At 45.1% G+C, this 21,042-nt stretch overlaps 1 pseudogene; it reads left to right on the forward strand.

Annotated features, from left to right (window-relative positions):
• LOC149146459 (cellulose synthase-like protein D2) overlaps nucleotides 1-21,042 on the forward strand; it is a 37,781-nt pseudogene that overhangs the window by 5,967 nt on the left and 10,772 nt on the right.

The following is a 21,042-nucleotide window of genomic DNA, read 5'->3' on the forward strand; positions in this document are numbered from 1 at the left end:
GGAGGGGTGAAATTCTTTACAAAACTGCCGAACTGGAACACCACCAGGAAGGACCTGCACGTATGTACAACTGACAGCTTGATTACATGTAGTCTAGGCATGGGCGCAGCCATCCAAAAGACATATGAAGAAAGGTCTGTGGTATGGATGTAGCCACCTAGCTGAAGAGACCATGATGATAACAAGGTATGGTCGCAGCCATCCTAAAGGACTCAGGTATGGTCATAGCCATCCATCAATGAGTCATGTAATATCAATCCACAAAAATCGCAGCCTGGCTCACAACAGACTAGAACCAGGGTCTTGTGCTCCATCCCAATCCGAAAAAAGTACAAGTTCAAGCACGTGAATACATGAGTTGAAGTCGAACATGCATGAACATCGTCTGATTACCAGTCAATGATGAAAACTATTAACAGACGCGAGAGGGGCCACCAATAATGACAATGGTCCTCAAGGTACTATAGGTACAATCCACGGCATGCGAATCAATGAGCTGGCGTCGAACACCCGCGGAATCATTCGATCGGAGGTCAATGATGAAAACCTCGCGTCAAACACGAAGAACCTGCCATTGAGGCATGCAGGCTCTAAGGCACCTGAAGGGAGTCTCTAAGTCACCTTCCCGGATAATGAGCTGAAGTCGACAGGAGGTAACCTTGATCGAAGGTGGGCCATAATGTTTCCCACATCATCGACACGAGACAGAGGAAGATTAGTGTGATGAATCAGAAGTATGTGAGGCGTCAAGGGTAGGTTGTAACTCTGTAGAGGTCAACTTCTCTTGAACATATCGGCGGCACGATAGCGGACTTCGCAGTATTTGACATCAAATGAGCAGGGGTCATGGTGACAAGGAAATGAGCAGATGAGAGGTCAAATAGGATGACCCAAACCCACGGAGGCCAGTGAAAAACAAGATGAGATGGTCCCACCCAAACACGAAGCAGAGGAGTGCCATGTTCAAGAGCGACATACTGCCGACACGACTATGATTTACAGTTCCATTTTCCCCACCATTTCTGGCAGGTACCCCGATTATTTTTGGATGACAAGCTTGACGGGGGAGGCATATGCTTGAAAAAGTGTCATTTCGACGATACCCGATGTCATTTAAGTTTTAACGAGTCTGACAAAGGAAGAACTCAACGTCTTTTCCTGTTTAGAGAGTCTGAAAAGACAGCAGAAAAGAAAACTCCAGGAGGGTCCTTTTTCGTAAAGTTGTGTCTCTCGAGCCCGAAAAAGTATAAAACAATACTCGAAAGAACCGCCCGACCAAAATGATCGAGGTGTACTTTTCGTAAATAGTGACTTTGACCCGAAAAAGTAAAAAAGCGGTCAGAAGCACGTCATTTTGGAGCCAATAACGAGTTCGAAACGACAAAAACCCGGCAATCTTTTTAGTTTAAACGGTCGAAAAAAGAGCTTTAAAGGCGACCACCTCTCATTCCTTTTAATGAGTCAAGGGGAAACTCGGCAATCTTTTCATCTTTAAACGGTCGGAAAAGAGCTGAAAGCAGACCTCCATTTTTATTCTCTTTAACGAGTCAAAAAGGGAAAAATACTCGGCAATCTTTTCACATTTTACAAGTCAGAAAAGAGCTTAAAGGTGACTCGTCCTAGAGGAACGAGTGGTATAAAAGGTAGCAACTGGTTCCAGAAATGGTGGAACTGCTCAAAACATGTAATGGTCAAGAGGCTGGCTAATAAAACCACTCATCGCTGCGGTTCCTAGGAAAGGAAAAACAACCAAGTGAGAGCATATGATCAGCCAAAGAGATGGTAGCAATGGAATGAAACAACCAAGGCTCGTCTAGCAGAATTCAGTAGATAAAAATGGCAATCACGAGATGTAATTCGGGTATGGGTTCATTTTTACACAAGCTTGAACCATGGAGAACTCTGCTTGGATTTGGTTTCATGTTTACACAAGCTTGAAATGAGAAACTATGCTTGTTATAAGTTCGCATGCCCCCAGCATAATGACGCAAATCGAGGTACATGCCCCCCAAGCTTCATTGCATTCAACAAAGTGGATGGAATGAAGGTTCACTCTCGAGATCGATGAAAGACTCGACTTGTATTTTACGAGATCTTAATCAAAAGACTCGATTTGGAAAGGGAGTTATTTCATTTTTTAATGAGGTTGACACAGTAAAAGAACTATCCTCATAACCGTTGTTTCATTTTTTAACGAGGTCGCCACAAGATCAAAGCTATCCTCGGACCAAACCTAATTTCATTTTTTAGGAAGCTTGACATAGGAAAGTGAACTATGCTCTGACCGAACTGCATCATAATGAACAGGAAGTCGGTGCTTCCAAGAGTGTTACCCCCGGTGAAAGGACCACATCTCGGAAGTCAGGACCCAATGCCCCCAGGACACTATGCACGATGGCGGCATCACAGGATCCAGGCATGGGATAGGTGGCCACGTAGTTGATTTGCGGCAAGGCAGATGCAACTTGTGGATGAAAGCCAGGAGGGAAGGACGAGTGCGCCGGAGGGGCTTGTGGACGAACGAACGATAATTGATCGAACGTCACGATTCTTCCATCGTGTGGAAAACAAACCACACGGAAAAGTGAAGAAACAAGGGCTCCCATGGCATACACATAATCACGACCAAGGAGAAGACTAAAGTCTAAAGAACCTTGGTTAACTGAGATGTCTATATAGACAGTCTTGCCCCCCAAAGTAATAGGAAACTTTGGAAGGATCCCTAATGGCTGACTCGTCCCTCCGTCAAACGCAGTGAGATGCGGTGCGACAGGTACAAGCAATGGGGAACCCAAAGCTCGCCAAGTAGTAACGGGCATAAGACTAACCGATGCTCCTTCGTCTAACACAGTGCCAGGCAGCGCCTTATTGCAAGCATAGGCGGTGACCCAAAAAGGCACATGGGACGGAAGGGGAGGGGAAGTCAAACGACTCCAATCAAAGGAGATGACCGAACTACTTGGTGGGGGAACCATATGGTTGCCCCCCTGCTCAGAAAGAACCGACTCTGAATCCTCAGGAGAGGTTGGGGTGGGAACACCATTATCAGGCTCCGGAGGATTTGCCGAGACGAGAAGAACATGAGAATTTTGCTCTTCCGAAATAGAGTGCTCGAGAGGGGGGGAACTCGAATCAACACTCTTTCCGACCAACGGCGGGTCTGGAACAGGCTGGGAACAGCCAGGTTCGGGAAGAGGGGCCTGGACAAGAGAAGAATCTAAAGCAATCTCTTGGTCAGCAAGGACGCGATCTGCAGTCGCAGAAAGACGTTGATAACCAGCGGGAAATGGATTCGGAGGAGCAGCAAGACTTTCCAACACAACAGAGGCTTTATCCATGAGTGGACAAAGGTGAAGGGGATGCTTGCCTTCACAAAGTCAACAGGGGATTCGAAGCTTCCGCTTCTCCTTACCATTCCCAACTGGTGAGGTAGCATCGCCATGATCATCGGTGGACGATGAAGGGCGGGCCGGATCGTGAGACCAAACTTCTAATACCCTGGGAATGCCAGGACAATCACGAAGCAGATGGTCCTCCTTGCATAATCGACAAGGAAACTTGACCTTCCGCAGAGGAGCAGAAGGCGACCCGACTTCAGGTGTACTGGAGTGGATAGCTGGAGTTGAGAGGGGGACGGTGTGTCTAGGCTCTCCCTTAGGGGACTTCTTCTTCTTGGTTTTCCTCTTCTTCTTCTGAGCCACCTGGTTACTCACATCGAGAATTTCACCAGGCGAAGTACAAGAGGACGACATAGAAGTAGGCGTCGAAGGGGAGAGATCCACCTTAGGATCAACATGACGTTGTTCAGGTGGAGGGACTGATGGACTAACAGCCGATACGGTAGGGACCAAAGAGGTTGAAAACAACCAAACAGGCAACCCAACAGTTAACCCTGGTAGGGACAATGTTGCCATATACGGAGCACCAACATTCCCAAGAGGAGGGAATTGACCTGGATTCCCATCAGAGGGGGACCCTGGGTTAGTGAATCCCGGAAAAGTTGCCATAGCAAACGAAAATGAAACCTACTCAAGCTAATGCACACAAGATCTAACCAGGTGATGTTATCGTGGCCGAATAAATTTTTAAGACACAGGAACCAAACTTGACCTTTTCATGTTTCAAGAGTCGAGAAAAGGACGAAAAGATGACTCCAGTCTCCTTCGAATGTTTAATGAGCACAAAGTGACAAGACGCTCACAGGAACCTATTCATTTAGGGAGTCCGAAAAGGATCAAAAGTGACTGCTCTGGAGACTCTAGGTAAAGGGTTTACCAAGCGACCCGTAAAACTGCTTATACACCTTAGCAATCGTATGAGAGCCAAGGACTTTCCGTACTGCAGTCAATCTTCCCGAATGCTGTGTTCGGTGCGTTACGGTTCACAAGGCGGCAGACTCGGCTTCCTATGGATAAAGGATAAAAGCCTAGTGGGGTCTCCCTATATACGCGACGGTACGTGGGAGCACAAGTCCGTGCTAGGCCACTATCGAGTCACAAAAGGAGGAATCACCCAACCATAGTGTGAAACAACAGTGACTAGGTTTAACGACGCCGGAACACGTCTCTAGCCTAGACCTCTAGATATTTGCGTTAAGTTCCAATGCGTTTTTAGATTTATTCAGTTTATTTTATGGTTGATCTTGAATTAAGTTTCGATTTCAGGTCCTATCGTGTGTTCTCTCACAATTACCTAGATGCAAACTACATGCCAAAGAATACCATTTTGTTCGATGAATTCTAGCTATGAGAAGGTAAAGAATTTTTGATCAAACAAAACGAACACGAGCAATCAAACAACCTAATGCAGCTAAAAGCAAGGAAAGGAAACTTTTCTTTTGAAAATGCGAATCAATGAAATGTTCTTTTCCTTTTCAATTCTCGAAAGCAAAGCTACTAGTTTGATTTTCTTTCAATGGCACAAAGCATCCAAATGAATTTTGAGGAACAGGAACACCAAGCAAATTACTTAATGAAAGCACACAAAGTTCCCAAAACATCCAAAAAAGATCTCCAAATCAAAAGGAAAAACCAAGGCTTGTACGAGCTATGTGATCTAAGCCCAACAAGGCAAAAAGGAATTCAAGCAAGAAGGAAGCAAGTGTGAACTGATCGATCCAAACAATCGTGATTTATGCTTGGTAGTGAAGAAATCGAATCAACATAAAAAGGTGGTTCAATAGTCGACACTAAAAATCAACCAGCAACAAGCAGTGAAAAAGCCTCAAGCAAATCAATAAGAGGGTTGTGGATGAACCTTGAATAGACAAGTAACCCAAGCAAACGGTTTCTCGATGAAACTTCTAAAGGGCTAGGTCACATGGTCTAAAAACACAAGAGTCACTTGAATGAAATCAAAGAGAGAGCGTCCCTTAACCAAAAGCAATCAAAACAAGCTAATGAGGGACAAGAAACAACAGGGGATAAGAAAGATTGATGAATTCAGGAGATAAAGTTATAAAAACAACTTTTCAGGAATCAGCGCAAGTTTCACACTAAAAACCCATGTCAGCGCAATTTTTACACAGACCACCCGCGCTGTCAGCGCGACTTTTGTCGAAAAAACCAAGTTGATCTCAAAAAAACACAGTCGTCGCGGGAATTAAGCTAGCAACCCAAGGTCAGCGCGGGTAAAAAGCTAGCAAGTGGCGCTGACATCGCGACTATACACGTCTTTTCCGCGCTGATCTGATTTCTAGGATCGTCGCGACTGTTAGGCGTAATTACGCGACGAACAGGATGTTGCAAAAGGGGGAGCGCGATATCAGCGCGACTGTTAAAATTAAATCCGCGATGGAGCTCAAAAATAGTGACAGGCAAATCAAAACTCCCAAATCAAAACAGCCAATCTTTCAATCAAACAGGGGCATTTCCTAGATCAACCCAGGAAACGCAAAAGACTGATAATTAATCCCCAAAATTTCAAAAAGGGAGCAATCAAAAAAACTCAAAACAAGGATGAATGAAAAAGGACAAAGGCCAGCTCCCCAGCGGAGTCGCCAAATTGTTGGAGAGGTAAATCCCCTCTACGGATAGAGGCGATCCCTACTAGCCCAGAGTGGGTCTAGCAACAATCAGTCAATGCTACTATGCAAGTTCCTAATTGCAATTAAAAGGTAGGCAAAGAACACCTACTTGGATTCCAGCGCTATTGTTTAATGAAGAGATTCCACCTTCGCTCCTCCGCTCTGGCTAGTCACGATCCTCCGCGATCTCCGCGAATAGATACCTGCACACATGAAGAGGAAACAAACACAAGCGTGAAATCTAATAAAAGCAACTATACATCAGTCAGAAAGGATGTAATTCACATTAACCATTGCATAGACAAATGAGAATGGAACCATAACTGTATTCATCTATTATTAATCAATAATCAGAGAAAGATACAACCATTGTTCTAACGCTGAGTCCTTCTCAAGAGGGTCCAGTGAGCAAATCTCATAAGCATTCACCCAAGAGGTAGATCTCCCAAGACAAGAAACTCTCTCTCTCACCCAAGCAACACAAAACAACCTTCCCTAAGCTATCAAGCACTTCCACACTTATCACACCAACTACCTATAGTAGCAGCAATCTGAGCACTATAAGCTCCACACAATCCAAGCTATTCCAAACTAACTAGCTGCTCATGGTAATGGTGGAAGTTTATATAGGAGAAGGAGCCTCCTAAAAGGGGGGAAGGATGAGCTTATCTTCAAGGGAAGTAGTTGCAAAAGGGTCGAACAGACATGCCATAGAAGGGAGTCGATACTCACAAGGCCAACAACCAAGTCTGGAGTTATCTGGAAGGCTGGCTGTTGAAACAAATTCGCCCAAACAGGATCAGCGCGGATTATAACAGGACTGGCGCGCTGACGTCGCACCTCAATAACTGAGAAGGCCATGTTAGCGTGACTCAATACAAACGCAAGATGCGCTGGCACATGAAATTCGATCAGCGCGGAAAACAGGTGTACTTCCGCGCTGGCAGAGCATTTGGTCTGTTATGGAGCGCCCATCAGCGCGGTTAGTTGGACAAAAGTCGCGCTGATAGCAAAAACTTTGGCAAAGTGGGTTATTTGGCTAGTTTAAAGAGCATGAGCATGATGAATTTGATTTCATGTCACAGTAGGGATACTGACTGGGTGACCACCACCTCCACATGGCATGACGCGGGCCCATCGACTGGCCCTCGTCTCCCGGGGACCTCTAGGTGGATCCACAGCCATGGTCTGTAGCTGTAGAACCGGCACCCGCTCCAGCATGAGCGGTAGTAGGAGCGACCCATACGCGAACTGCTTCGTCTCTCCACGACGGTAGTTGCTCAGTTGCCTCTTCATACTAGCGGTCACAGCAGTCGCCCAGTCAAAGATGGTGGGCTGTAGGCACTCCAGAGCTAACAACAGTTGGTTCTTCGAGGCCTCATGATTGGCCAAAGAACCCGCTGCCCGTGTCACTAGGAAGATTATCGTGCGGAGAGGCATGTCCCGCACTGTCGGGATAGCAACTTTCCCGCTTCGTGTCTTTTCAGCTCCTGGGCATACTCTAGCCATCAACTGGTCCAGAGTCTCGCCGTTGGGTCGCTACCCCTCCAGGATGGACCTCTGGCCCCGGCGCGACAAACCAGTCAAAAAGTAGATATCCGAGGCATCAAACTCGATATCTTGCCCGCGGATGGTGAATTTCCCATCTACTGGGTTCCAAGCTCTGATCAGGAACTCCAGCAGATCAGGTTGCGCTCTCAAGCGTGGAGTCAGGAAAAATTTCAGGAAACCGCATGCCTGCATTGCATTCCGGCATTCGACAAGCGCATATGCAGCTATATCCTCATTATCGTGGGCACTCTCTTGCCATACGAAAGCCATTGTACCCTGCAAAGCCATGAAAAAATATTAGGTCGCTGTTTGTGGAAAAATTTACGTTCAATTTACAAAAATTCATATTTTTCCGCGCCAGCGCGACTGTTTTAAAAACAGTCGCGCTGAAAATGGCACCTCAGTTGTTTTTTCATTGGGTCAGCGCGGAAGAACACGGGTTTTCCGCGCTGACCCAAAAGCTGGTACGTGTATTTCTAAATCGGTCAGCGCGGTCCCGAGCGGGAAACCCGCGCTGACCGAGAGCGCACCCATGCTCAAGAAATTTGCCCAATTGGGCGAATTCCACCGTTAAAATCTTGCTAAATATAATCAAAATGGAGCGCATGGCAAGGGGAACCTACCTGGATCCAACCGTTCGACGAATGGTGTCCGCACGGGGAAGAATTTGCTCCGTCAACTTCACAGCTTCACAACGTTCTCAGAGGCTCAATATGGTAACAATGGTAAAAATGACTATTTACCTTTCTATTTATAGTAAAAATGGCTTAATTAACTATAGATTTTGCAAATGTGGGTTTTTGTCATGCTTTTACCATGGATTTAGCACTTCTGTCAATGTCGTTATGCATGTTTTAATATGTTTTTTAACATGTCGAACGGATTTATGCGGGTATTTTTACTGTGCAGGTCCTCAGAATCGGTGAAATCACTCGGTCCCAAAAATGTCGTCTTTGAGCTCTTTTCCGACATGAAACAAGAAAAGATGGCCGAGCTTCCTTTCAGCTCATTAAAGGGAACGAGAGGCGGTCATTTTAAGCTCTTTTTCCGACCGTGTAACTTAAAAAGATTGCCGGGTGTTTGTCGTTTCGCACTCGTTATCGGCTCTAAAACGACGTGTTTCCGACCGCTTTTTTACTTTTTCGGGTCGAAGGCACTATTTACGAAAAGTACTCCTCGATCGTAATGGTCGGGTGGTTCTTTCGAGCATTGTTTTATACTTTTTCGAGCTCGAGAGACACAACTGTACGAAAAAGGACCCCCCTGGAGTCTCCTTTTCTGCTGTCTTTTCAGACTCTCTAAACAAGAAAAGACGCCAAGTTTTTCCTTTGTCAGGCTCGTTAAACACTTGATGACATCGGACATTGTCGAAATGACACTCTTCAAGCATATGCTATCCCCGTCAAGCTTGTCATCCAAAAATAACCGGGGTACCTGCCAGAAATGGTAGGGAAAATGGAACTGCAATTGTTGCGTCGGCAGTATGTCGCTCTTGAACATGGCACTGGTCTGCATTCGTGTCGGGTGGGAATTTCTCATTTTGTTTCACAACCGACCTCCGTGGGTACGGGTTATCCTATTTGACCTCTCATCTGTTCATTGCCATCATCATCACACCCTCTGCTCATTTGATGTCAAATACTGCCAAATCCGCTGTAGTGCCGCCGATATGTTCAAGAGAAGTTGACCTCTGCAATAGTACAACCTCATCTGCTATCTCACACCAATCATTTTACCTCTGTCTCGTGTCGATGATGTGGGAAACATTATGGCCTACCTTCGATCAAGGTCACTCCCTGTCGACTTCAGCTCATTATCCGGGAAGGTGACTTAGAGACTCTTTTCAGGTGCCTTAGAGCCTGCATGCCTCAATGGTAGGTTCTTCGTGTTCGACGCGAGGTTTTCATCATTGGCCTCCGATCGGATGATTCTGCGGGTGTTCGACACCAGCTCATTGATTCACACGCCGCGGATTGTACCTATAGTACCTTGAGGGCCATTGTCATTATTGGTGGTTCCTCTCGCGTCTGTTAACGGTTTTCATCATTGACCGGTAATCAGGCGATGTTCATGCATGTTCGACTTCAACTCATGTATTCACATGCTTGGACTTGTACTTTGTTTGGATCGGGACGGAGCGCAAGACCCTGGATCTCTGTCTATTATGATCCAGGTTGCGATTTTGTGGATGATCATTACATGACTCATTGATGGATGGCTGCGCCCATACCTGAGTCTTCATGGATGGCTGCGACCATACCTTATCATTATTTTGGTCTCTTTAGCTGGGTGGCTGCGTCCATTCCACAGACCTTTTCGCATGTCTTTCGGATGGCTGCGCCCATGCCTAGCCTGCATGTACTTGATTATCAGAGATATTCGGTCCTTCCTGGTCGTGTTCCAGTTCGGCGAGTGTTGTAAAGCATTTCACCCCTCCCACTCTCTCGGTCTTCATGCTTTAGGGGGCATCTGTTACACAGTAATTTGTCACTGTCTCCCTGTCAGTCACCCTACTGTGTCAGGAATTCATAATACTCAAGTTCATGCCTTCTGAACTGGTCAAAAACCCACTTTTCCAAAGTTTTCCTCATCAGTGCGTCTGTTTCTAAAATATCCGCGATGACTGGCGCCTTATAACAGACCGCATGCGCTGCCAGCGCGGAAGCACACGCCTTTCCCGCGCTGATCGAATTTCATGACCAGCGCAACCCCTGTTTGTATTTACCCGCGCTGACATGGCCTTTTCCATTATGTCATTGCGACGTCAGCGCGCCAGACCAGTTATGCACCCGCGCTGATCCAGTTTTGGCGAATTTGTTCCAACAGCCAGCCTTCCAGATAACTCCAGGCTTGGTTGTTGGCTTTGTGAGTATCGACTCCCTTCTATGGCATGTCTGTTCGACCCTTTGCAACTACTTCCCTTGAAGATAAGCTCATCCTTCCACCTTTTTAGGAGGCTCCTTCTCCTATATAAACTTCCACCATTACCATGAGCAGCTAGTTTGGAATAGCTTGGATTGTGTAGAGCTTATAGTGCTCAGATTGCTGCTACTATAGGTAGTTGGTGTGATAAGTGTGGAAGTGCATGATAGCTTAGGGAAGGTTTTGTTGTGTTGTTTGTGTGAGAGAGAGAGTTTCTTGCCTTGGGAGAATCATTTCCAAAGGTAAATGCTTGAGACACTTGCTGACTAGCCCCTCCTGAGAAGGTTACCGACGTCAGAACATTTGGTTGTACTCTTCTCTGCTTGATTAATAATAGATGACTGCTATTATTGTTCCATTCTCATTTGTCTATGCAATGGTTAATGTGAATTACATCTTTTCTGACTGATGTATGGTTGCTTTTATTAGATTTCACGCTTGTGTTTGTTTCCTCTTCGTGTGTGCAGGTGTCTATTCGCGGAGATCGCGGAGGACCGTGACCAGCCAAAGCGAAGGAGTGAAGGCGGCATCTCTTCATCAAACGACAGCACTGGAATCCAAGTAGGTGCTCTTTACCTCTTGTTTAATTGCAATTAGGAACATGCATAGTAGCATTGACTGATTGTTGCTAGACCCTTGCTGGGCTAGTAGGGATCGCCTCTATCCATAGAGGGGATTTACCTCTCCAACAGGGACTATCCTGTGTACTTTCTTTTTCGAGAAGGTTCCTGCACTCCACCCCAGGGTAGCAGTTTCCATCAGCACCCCACGCGATCCACGCATGGGCCGGTGGGCCGATCTGATGAAACATCTGGGGGGTGGGGAGGTCCCAAGGACTGCCTTTGACGATGATTTCTTCACCTGGTGTGATCAGCAGATCATCGCCGTGGATGACTATGCCTATGCTGGGCTGGATTTCCGAGGAGATCCTGATCTAGTGTTACCACCGAACGCAACTTGGGGCGAGATTGGTAAGAATTTTTTGATTTTTTTGGATTTTTAAAATGATGCATTTTGAAAAATATTTTTGATGAGATTCAAATGACTGATATGATGATCATGTTCCAGACATTAGGTCGGTATGACCAGATGGGTTCCCACGGCATGGACGGTGGGGCCGAGGAGCCGAAGAGGCGGCTGCTGATACAGAACGGACTCTAAACAACGTCCAGCGACACTTGGCGAGACTGAGCTACCGAGTACCGATGGCCGTCATAGAGCACCTTCCTGTGGATATGCAGCGTCATGTGGTTGGCATGCCACGTGACTGGGTTCGCACTTTTCGGCATGTGGCCACTGCGATAGTTGCATACTTAGATGCTCATCCTGAGCCGAGGCATTAGATATGTCGGACATGATTATGGGCATTTGAGTCCCAATTTTGTATATTTTTGGACACACATATGTACACTCGAGATGCTTTATGATATATATATATATATATATATATATACAGTTTGACTTTTTGATGCTTGATTTTATTATGATGAATGATTGATGTGCCAGTCTAATGCCTGATTAGCGATAGAATCAGCTAACCAATTATGAGATCTTGGAATGTGAAAATAATTAATATAAGTAAATGATCTTTGCAACAACCTCACCCTTAAATACTGGCGATATAAAGATGGATCCCGTACCCGATAAATGTTATTTAATTGAGACACTATCAATTGAGAATCAAGATACACTACCAACGAGTCGATCCCATGAGAGATTGCCTCGGATAATAAATTAATAACGGCAGTATACTCGGCCATATTGTTTGAAGCAGGACCGATACACACGCCTCTTGATGCCATCAATTGACCAGTTGGATAATAGATTACCCAAGCTATGGAAGCGAGATTCCGAGTGTGCCGACTAGCACCATCGGCGAACCCAAAATAGACCAAATCATCCATCAACACCTGCCACAACAGACCAAAAAGTGTTGATATCAGAAAACTCTCGACAATATATGTACAAATATAAATAAAGTACAAAGAAGCCATTGCGTGGCCAAAACTAAGCAAAGTACTTCTTTAGGTGGAGCCCATCAGGAGGCTTCACCAACTTACTCCTAGGGATGTTTATAGGTACGACGATTGAACCAATCAATATACTCCCTTCGGTGAATAACTGTGTTGGAGCCAAAGCGACCGTACAAACATTGCTAGTCGAACTGGAGGACCGAGATTCGACTTCATGCACAGTGGAATGAAAACATGACCGACGATGTAGATCGTCCAAAGGTTGATCTACAGCCGTCATTGCTTCGAATATTGCTTCGTCCAATGGAAAAACAATATCCGAGCAATCCGATGGAGAGCTGGAATCAAGGGTCCGAAAATGAGCCACATCACCATCTATCTCTTTCCCAGAGGAAGTAGTAGAATGGTTATCTGCAGAGTTATCAATAGATTCACATCTAAGCTCTACTGCAGATATAAGAGATTCTATTCCACCCACCTTGTTGTCACATGATGTGGTCACAAATGAAGCTAAGGTTCCAGGTTTCGAAGAATAAGGAGTTTGAACAAACTCTCTCCGTAAAGGGTCCCTGGAGGATGAAATTGTATCTATTCTAGCTGTAGGAGGGGGAAGATTAAACGTACCCATCAATGAAGAGTACATCCCGACTCCTAGACTCTCAGTAGGCGGACGGGGGTTACCCACTAAAGGAATAGTAGAGTCAGAGGTTGCTTGAGGATCGACTGGACAATAATCCAATTGATCAACCTTAACGATTTTCCCCTCATGAGGAAAGCAAATGACACGAAACAGAGTTGAAACAATGGCATCCATTTCGTATACCCAGTTCCTTCCTAAGAGGAGATTATAGTCTAGGTTAGCATCTATGACCTCTACTTCAATATTAACGACCTTTCCTCCAACACATATAGGAAAGGCCGGGATAATCCCGTATGGCCTATGAGAATGAACATCAAATGTTGTCAATAGGGTGGGTGAAGGAACAACCGACGGTGATCCAATGGCCTTCCAGCATGACATAGACATGACACACGTGGAAGCTCCCTCATCTATAATCGTCTGAAAAATATTCGTTTTCTGGTAGGTAGACTTTATCTGGAAAGCCATGTGATTAGGAAGTCTCTTTTTGACATTATTCATATCAAAAGTGAGAGTTAAAGAATTACTTGGATCCACTGCCCCCATTTCCGATAGCAAGGCACTTTGTTGAGCAGGACACGACTGGAGAACCTCTAAAGCGGACATAGCACATGGACTCTGAGCCAGATCCTCAACAATGGAGTAATTCTGGGCTACCCTAATATTAGGGTTGATAGTCGCGCGTTTAGCGGAACCTTTCGGCACCCGAGGTATAGTCTCAACACAAGGTCACTCAATATGAAGTGGGTTGTTTGTTTCGGGAACTGATTTACCCTTGGAAGTTTCACCTTCACCATACTCGCGTGACCGTGTGGTCACATTAGCGTGAGAACCCATCATGAAAACGTGTGATGACTTGTCCCCTTCCTAGTTGCCCCCTGCGAAGGTACCAGGGTTTGAACTTGCGCCAACAAGATGTTGTTGCCCTCGGGGAAAAGGGTTGGTTAACATAGCTTGAGAACTAGAAGTCCCTTGCTATCCTAACAAGCGCTGAGCATCTTGAATCTTGGGGCAGATATGAGTTAGATGGTCTCCATTGCACAACTTGCATGGAAACTTGACTTTCTTTCTCAGCTCATTTCTACCACCACCAGCGTTGTTGCCGAATTTATTTGCATCAGGCTTCCCATCCTGGTTCTTTTTCTTACCTCGTCCTTTCTTTTTCCCATTGGAATTTTGATTTCCTTTGGGGTTATCATATTGGACGGCATTAATTGAAGAAGTTTGGGAAGCCGGGGGATTAGATGATGTGACTTGGTTGTTAGAAGCAGTTTGTAAGGACAATTGCTGCAATTGATTCAACAAGTTCACGGTAGTTGTGTCTACTGACCCGACGATACCATCCGCGTGCGGACCTGGCTTCGACTTAGCTACGTCAACCTTAGACCCAGGAGCATCTGGCAAGTATTTTTGTAGGATCCCAGACTGAGAGTAGATCAATTCTAATTGCTGGGCCCTAAAAATGGCTTGCTCCTTAGAATAGACCCCAGACATGGAGACATCCTTGGAGATCTCGGGTTGTAAAGATTTCAAAAACCACTCGAGACGGTACTTCGGAGGGATTTCAGCTTTAATGAGCCTATTTCTCCATCTCCATTCCTGAATATGGTCAGAAATGTGAGTTGCCTTATCCTGACGAAAAGTGGCCAGAAGTTCAGTTCCGGCATCATAGCGGACATGCAACTGGAAATGATTTAAGAAAATATTGGCTAAGTCAGCGAAAGATGTGAAGCTTCCCCCTGGCAACTCTATATACCATTTGGCCGCATTACCAGTCAAGGTGCGCTGAAAGAGTCTCAACCTAATCGAGTCATCGATAAGGGAGTTAGATGAGCACCACAAATGGAATGTGGTTACATGGTCGACTAGGTCTTCACCGCTCTTCCCTTCGAATTTTGGAATGTCCGAAGGGAGTTTGGTTGGGACCGGAGGCCAGGCCGGATTGTATTTGATTGGGTCATTTGTTAACTTAGTGAGATCTAGCAAGTTCAACGTTGCCAAAAACGGAAGCCTAGGAGGACCTTGGGGATTCCACCCAGAATGGGCAAAACTCCCAAAGTTCTGAAAAGATTGTCCTGGATTTTGGGAGGCACCAGGCTGCCTGAAGTAACCCGTAGAACCGACTGAACCAAAACGCAAGCCTTGTGATCCAGCAAAATTCGGAGTTTGACCAACTCCGGCCGCAAAACCTCCATAACCAGCAAAGTTTCCTCCTAAAGGATTATAAGGGGTTGATAACCCCTGATAAGGATTCCAAGCCGAAGCTAGGGGAGGAATACTTTGAAACGAACTAACCGTGGAGTACGGCCTATTCCCTTGTTGGCCGATAAACGGATTCCCTGTTCCCGCGCCACTAACCCCAGGGTTATTCCAACCTTGGAAAGGATTGCTGCTTTGTCCTACAGAAGAAAAAGGCATGGATCCTATCGTCGGGTTGGAATGTGGTATATGACCACTTCCGAAAGGAAAACCCTGGAATGAAGCTGATCCACCATCATGGATGTAGCGACACTAAATGGAACCGATGGAATACCCTGTGAGTGGGTGCCAAATGGGAAGAATCCAGTAACAAAAGCATTGGTTTGGGCATTTCCACTCGTGGATGGAATGCAGGTAGACCCAACTAAAGATGTGCTAGCAAAAGATCCAAACAAGGAAGCAGAGGAGATGGAAATCGTTCCTCCTCCTTGCACCGATGTTGGAGTTTGCATAGTCGTAGCACTTGTAGAAGCCATTCTTCCAGTAGTGGTCATCAATGGTAAGTGCGTAGCGTAACCTGGACTTGACGGTCTATGCGTCGGAGTCCCAACGTATTGCAATACGTCCAGATGACTAGATGGCAGCGGAGAATCTAGAGCCGCTAATGACTCTGAGATTTCTTCTACCTCTATGTTATTCTCCACTTGAAAGAGAACTCGAGAAAGGACTGGAGTGTCCCTCTCTTGTTCAGAAGTGCCAGGCCTTGCTTGAACACTAATGCCCCCGAGAGGAGGATCAATCCCCGATGCGTCAACTGGCATGGGACGGAACCCACCGGTAGTAATTCCTCTGCGCCTTCTAGGAGAAGGCTCTAAACTTGGTGGCGAAAGACCACGAAGTCTTCGAGACCGTCTGGCAGATCGGTCAGCCACTTTGAATTTTTTGTTATGATCTAACTAAAGACTCAAAAAATTGAAAGCTAGGCCGACTAAGAGCATAGAGCACACACTATAAAGTCCCTAAAGATAACAGTCAGTCAAACAACTTCCAAGTATTTCCGCTCCGGGTGATTAAGGCCAGACACCAAAATACAAGAAAGTGAAATTAAGGGGCCTTCCAAAGATAGTCTGGGATGATGAGGGCCCAGTCCTATCAGCAAAGGTATCAGAGGAAGTACAGAATGCGTGTATACGCGACTGTAACTAAGGAAACCTGCGTATACGCGGGTTCACTTAAAGAAACATGCATACATACGCCTCTGTAACTAAGAAAAATAGCGTATATAGAAGGTTTCAAGAAAAATAAAAAACAAACTGAAGAAACTGGCAAAACTTAAAGTCCAAAAACAGACCAGACAGCAACAGCAAACAAACAGGCAGCTGAGCCCTGATTGGCTTGAAAAACACCCAAAATAGGAACAACAAGAGTGTTGTCCCCAGTGGATTCGCCAATTCTGATGGAGGGAAATGTTCCCCTAGGGCTTTTTGGGTTGAAACCCTAGCAAACTGAAAGTTGTCTATTCAAAGAAGCACACATTCACACAACCATTATGCTATTATAAACAAATTCTATTATAAAGGGTACGTACCTTAGGTCCTACGTTTGAGAAGACCTTTAGGGTCCAAACCCTTCTTGGAGTTCCCTTCTTCTCCTTTGTCCTGCAAAACAACCAATTCAAAGAACACAGCAGTATATGGACAAAAACTTATAAAGGAACCATCTTCATGTTATAAATAAAGGTAGTTAGTTATGAAATCCACATAACCATTTACATATGAATTCTAAACATGAATATCATTAACATAAAGAAGATTCATTTCGGGAACCAAGACATGTGTTTCTTTTATTATAGACAAATAAAGTACATAAAAAAGGAATATTTTCACCTGAATCACCTTCAACAGGCTCCAAGCAAAGCTTCCTTCCGGATCTGTTCCAGCCTCAAGCCTTTAACAAACTCCTTCCATGACTCTCTCCATGATGTCATAAATGGTGGATGAACATCAACACACAAGGAAACAAAGGTTTCCTGGACAAATGGGGGAGGTGCAGAAGGCACAAGGGACTTCAGACCTGGTCAGGGGAAAAATCTTAGCATAATAACCTTTCTCTCTCTTCTCTCCTCCTTTAGGCCTTCCCTTTGAGGTCTTTTAATACCTCTCCCAAAGTAGTTTTTTAGTTGGGATTTGGTTGGGAACAGTTGGGCCACGGGCACTAACAGGTGATCAGTAGGTAAAACCCGCGATCTCCGCCCGAAAATGAGGAATTCTATATTTTTTTAAGTGTTTTAATACATATACGCGGGTTGGATATACACAGACCCGCGTATACACTCGTTTAACTCAGGGTAATGTCGTGTATAAGGGATAAAACACTGTTTTTTAAATTTTAGGACCAGGTCTAGAAGGAGGGGTTGCCCTAGGCCATGAGTACAACATCAAAAAACATAAGAGTGAGATTTGGAGCTATAACAAAGACTATGCAAAATCTTTCGATGTGCCCTTTGAATACCAGGCTATTGCAACAAAGTGGGAGAACCTAGATGTGGAAGAACTTGGCCTCAGGAGTGACGAGGTACTGGTGGTAAACTGCCTGTACAGGTTGGGGAATTTGCTGGATGAGACTGTGGTTCAGGATAGCCCCAGAAATATTGTGCTGAACAAGATTCGGAGCATGAATCCTCGAGTTTTTATACAAGGTGTGGTAAACGGAGCATACAATGCTTCCTTCTTTATAACAAGGTTCCGAGAGGCACTTTTCCATTATTCTGCTCTGTTTGATGCATTGGAAACCACTATTCCTCGAGACAATCAGCAGAGGTTTTTGATAGAGAAAGAAATTTTTGGCCGAGAGATCTGAGTGTTGCATGCTTTGTTCACTGCGTGGAGGAGAAGCGTGAATTGTGCTTTATGATGGATCGTGGAGGGGATCGTATCTGCTATGTTCAATTTCCTCAGAGATTTGAGGGAATAGATCCCAGTGATCGGTATGCAAATCACAATACAGTGTTTTTTGACGTCAATATGAGGGCTCCTGATGGGTTGCAGGGTCCTGTATATGTGGGAACAGGTTGTGTGTTCCGACGAATAGCTTTGTATGGGTTTGACCCTCCAAGGGCAAAGGAGCACACTGGTTGCTGTGGTAGGGAAAAGAAGAGCAGCAAAACTCGTGGTGACATAGAGGGACGTGCCCTTAATTTAGGTGATGGTGATGAGGAGGAGATGGAATCAGCTCTTATCCCTAAGAAGTTTGGCAACTCCACTCTTCTGGCAGATTCCATTCCTGTTGCAGAGTTTCAGGGCCGACCCTTGGAAGACCACCCTGGTGTAAAGAATGGACGACCACCAGGTGCTCTGACGGCTCCTCGTGAGCCTCTTGATGCTTCCACTGTTGCAGAAGCTGTAAGTGTGATTTCTTGCTGGTATGAGGACAAGACAGAGTGGGGAGAGAATGTAGGTTGGATTTATGGTTTTGTAACTGAAGATGTTGTCACTGGATATCGTATGCATATTAAGGGTTGGAGGTCTATTTACTGTGTAACGAAGAGGGATGCTTTCAGGGGCACAGCTCTGATTAATCTGACAGACAGATTGCATCAGGTTCTTCGATGGGCAACAGGTTCTGTGGAAATATTTTTTCTCACGTAATAATGCACTTCTTGGAAGCTCCCGTTTGAAATTCCTACAGCAAGTAGCATATCTCAATAGATTAAGTGGTCTGGTATTGAATTAGAAGAATGGTGGAGAAATGAACAGTTCTGGTTGATAGGGGGTACTAGTGCTCACTTGGCAGCCGTCTTGCAAGGGTTGTTGAAGGTTATTGCTGGAATAGAAATTTCTTTCACACGGACTTCTAAGTCTGGAGGTGAGGATATTGATGATATGTTTGCTGATCTTTACATAGTGAAGTGGACTTCCCTTATGATTCCACCAATTACAATAATGATGATTAACCTCATAGCTATAGCTGTTGGATTTTCAAGGACAATTTATAGTGAGATCCCTCAATGGAGCAAACTCATTGGTGGAGTTTTCTTCAGCTTTTGGGTGCTGGCGCATCTCTATCCGTTTGCTAAGGGCTTGATGGGAAGGAGAGGAAAGACACCTACTATTGTCTTTGTATGGTCAGGTCTTCTTGCTATTTTAGCTCTGAGGCCCGTGATGTTTGTCAGGAACCGAGGGCAGATTAGCATTTGTCTGTTTTGACTGGCAGAATTATTTTTCTGTATTTTACAACGTTGTTGTTTGTTTGACGTTTGCAGAGTTTTAAGTACTAAATGATTGTACTGCTTTGTCTACTTATGATCTGCCCTGTATATGAATGCAGTATAGTCTAATTGGCCCAGAAGCAGGAGCCTTGCTACTTATGATTTGTGCCCTGTACATGAATGCCGTAGTTAACGATTATGCTTCTTGGCCCGGAAGCAGGAGCCTTCATGATACAGAGGACAAGAGTTGATGTATCTCGCTGTTTTGTATTAGAAAAACGAAGGGCTTCTTATGATTTGCCTTGCATATGGATTTCTCGTGGCAGAGAAAGTCTGGGCGGAGGATTACTTTTACTTGGAAAAGTTCTATGGAGGCCATTAGTTTGAAATGAGGGCTGGTTAGCATGGTGATTTTCCCAGTGGTGGTAGATCAGACTTGCCCGGTGGTGGGATATTCCCTGAGTGGCTAACGTGTACACGGCAGCTTTGTGCTCGTAGGAGCAGGTGGACTGTAGTAACACCTGGCTCACAGTATCAGATCTAAGGTGTTCCTCATGCTCCTTCCTTGATCGAGAGTAAATCAAAATATCATCTATGAATATCAACACAAATTTATCTAAGAACCTGTGAAACACACTGTTCATCAAACACATGAAGGTAGCAGGTGCATTGGTCAGACCAAAAGGTACCACGAACTCATAATGCCCATACCGCGTTCTGAAAGTTGTCTTAGTGATATCCTCTTCTTTAATTCTGATATGATGATAACCAGATCGCAGATCGATCTTAGAGAATACCATTGCCCCCTTCACTTGATCAAAAAGTTCGTCTATCCTAGGCAAAGGATATTTATTTTTAATCGTGAGCTTATTCAGCTGACGATAATCAATGCACATCCGAAAAGTTCCATCTTTCTTTTTGACAAATAACACTGGGGCTCCCCAGGGTGATACACTAGGACGGATGTAATTTTTATCTAACAGCTCCTGCAGTTGCATTTTTAACTCTGTTAGTTCTGGTACACTCATTCGGTATGGTGCCCGTGACACGGGTGCTGCCCCCGGAATCAATTCAATAGTGAAGTCCACATCTCTTTTAGGTGGCAATCCCGGTACTTCCTCGGGAAAAACATCTGCAAATTCTTGTACCACCGGAATGTTACCTAGCATAGCAGTTTTATCTTTCTGGTTTGCGTAACCCACCTGGATAGCGTAAATTTGACATTTCTTTCTGATGCATTTAGCTAACTGAGATGCTGTAATGGGTCGAATCTGTACGGGATGCTTGATTCCTTGTAATTCCTGCTGCTCTCCACGGTCATCCCTATAGTAAATGGTTTTTGTCTTGCAATTTACCAAAGACCAGTGTTTCTCCAGCCAATCCATCCCAATCAGGATGTCATATGAACCCAAAGGTAATATGTTTAAGTCTGCCACTATTGGCTGCCCTGCTATGGTCAAAGAGCAATTATTTATTTTGGCCAAGACCCGTCTCTTGGCTCCTATAGCTAATTGGACCAACCACG

The sequence above is a fragment of the Pinus tabuliformis genome, chromosome X (genome assembly GCF_031772625.1).
Source record: "Pinus tabuliformis cultivar Carrire ecotype Pingquan chromosome X, CPIR1, whole genome shotgun sequence".
NCBI lineage: Eukaryota > Viridiplantae > Streptophyta > Pinopsida > Pinales > Pinaceae > Pinus > Pinus tabuliformis.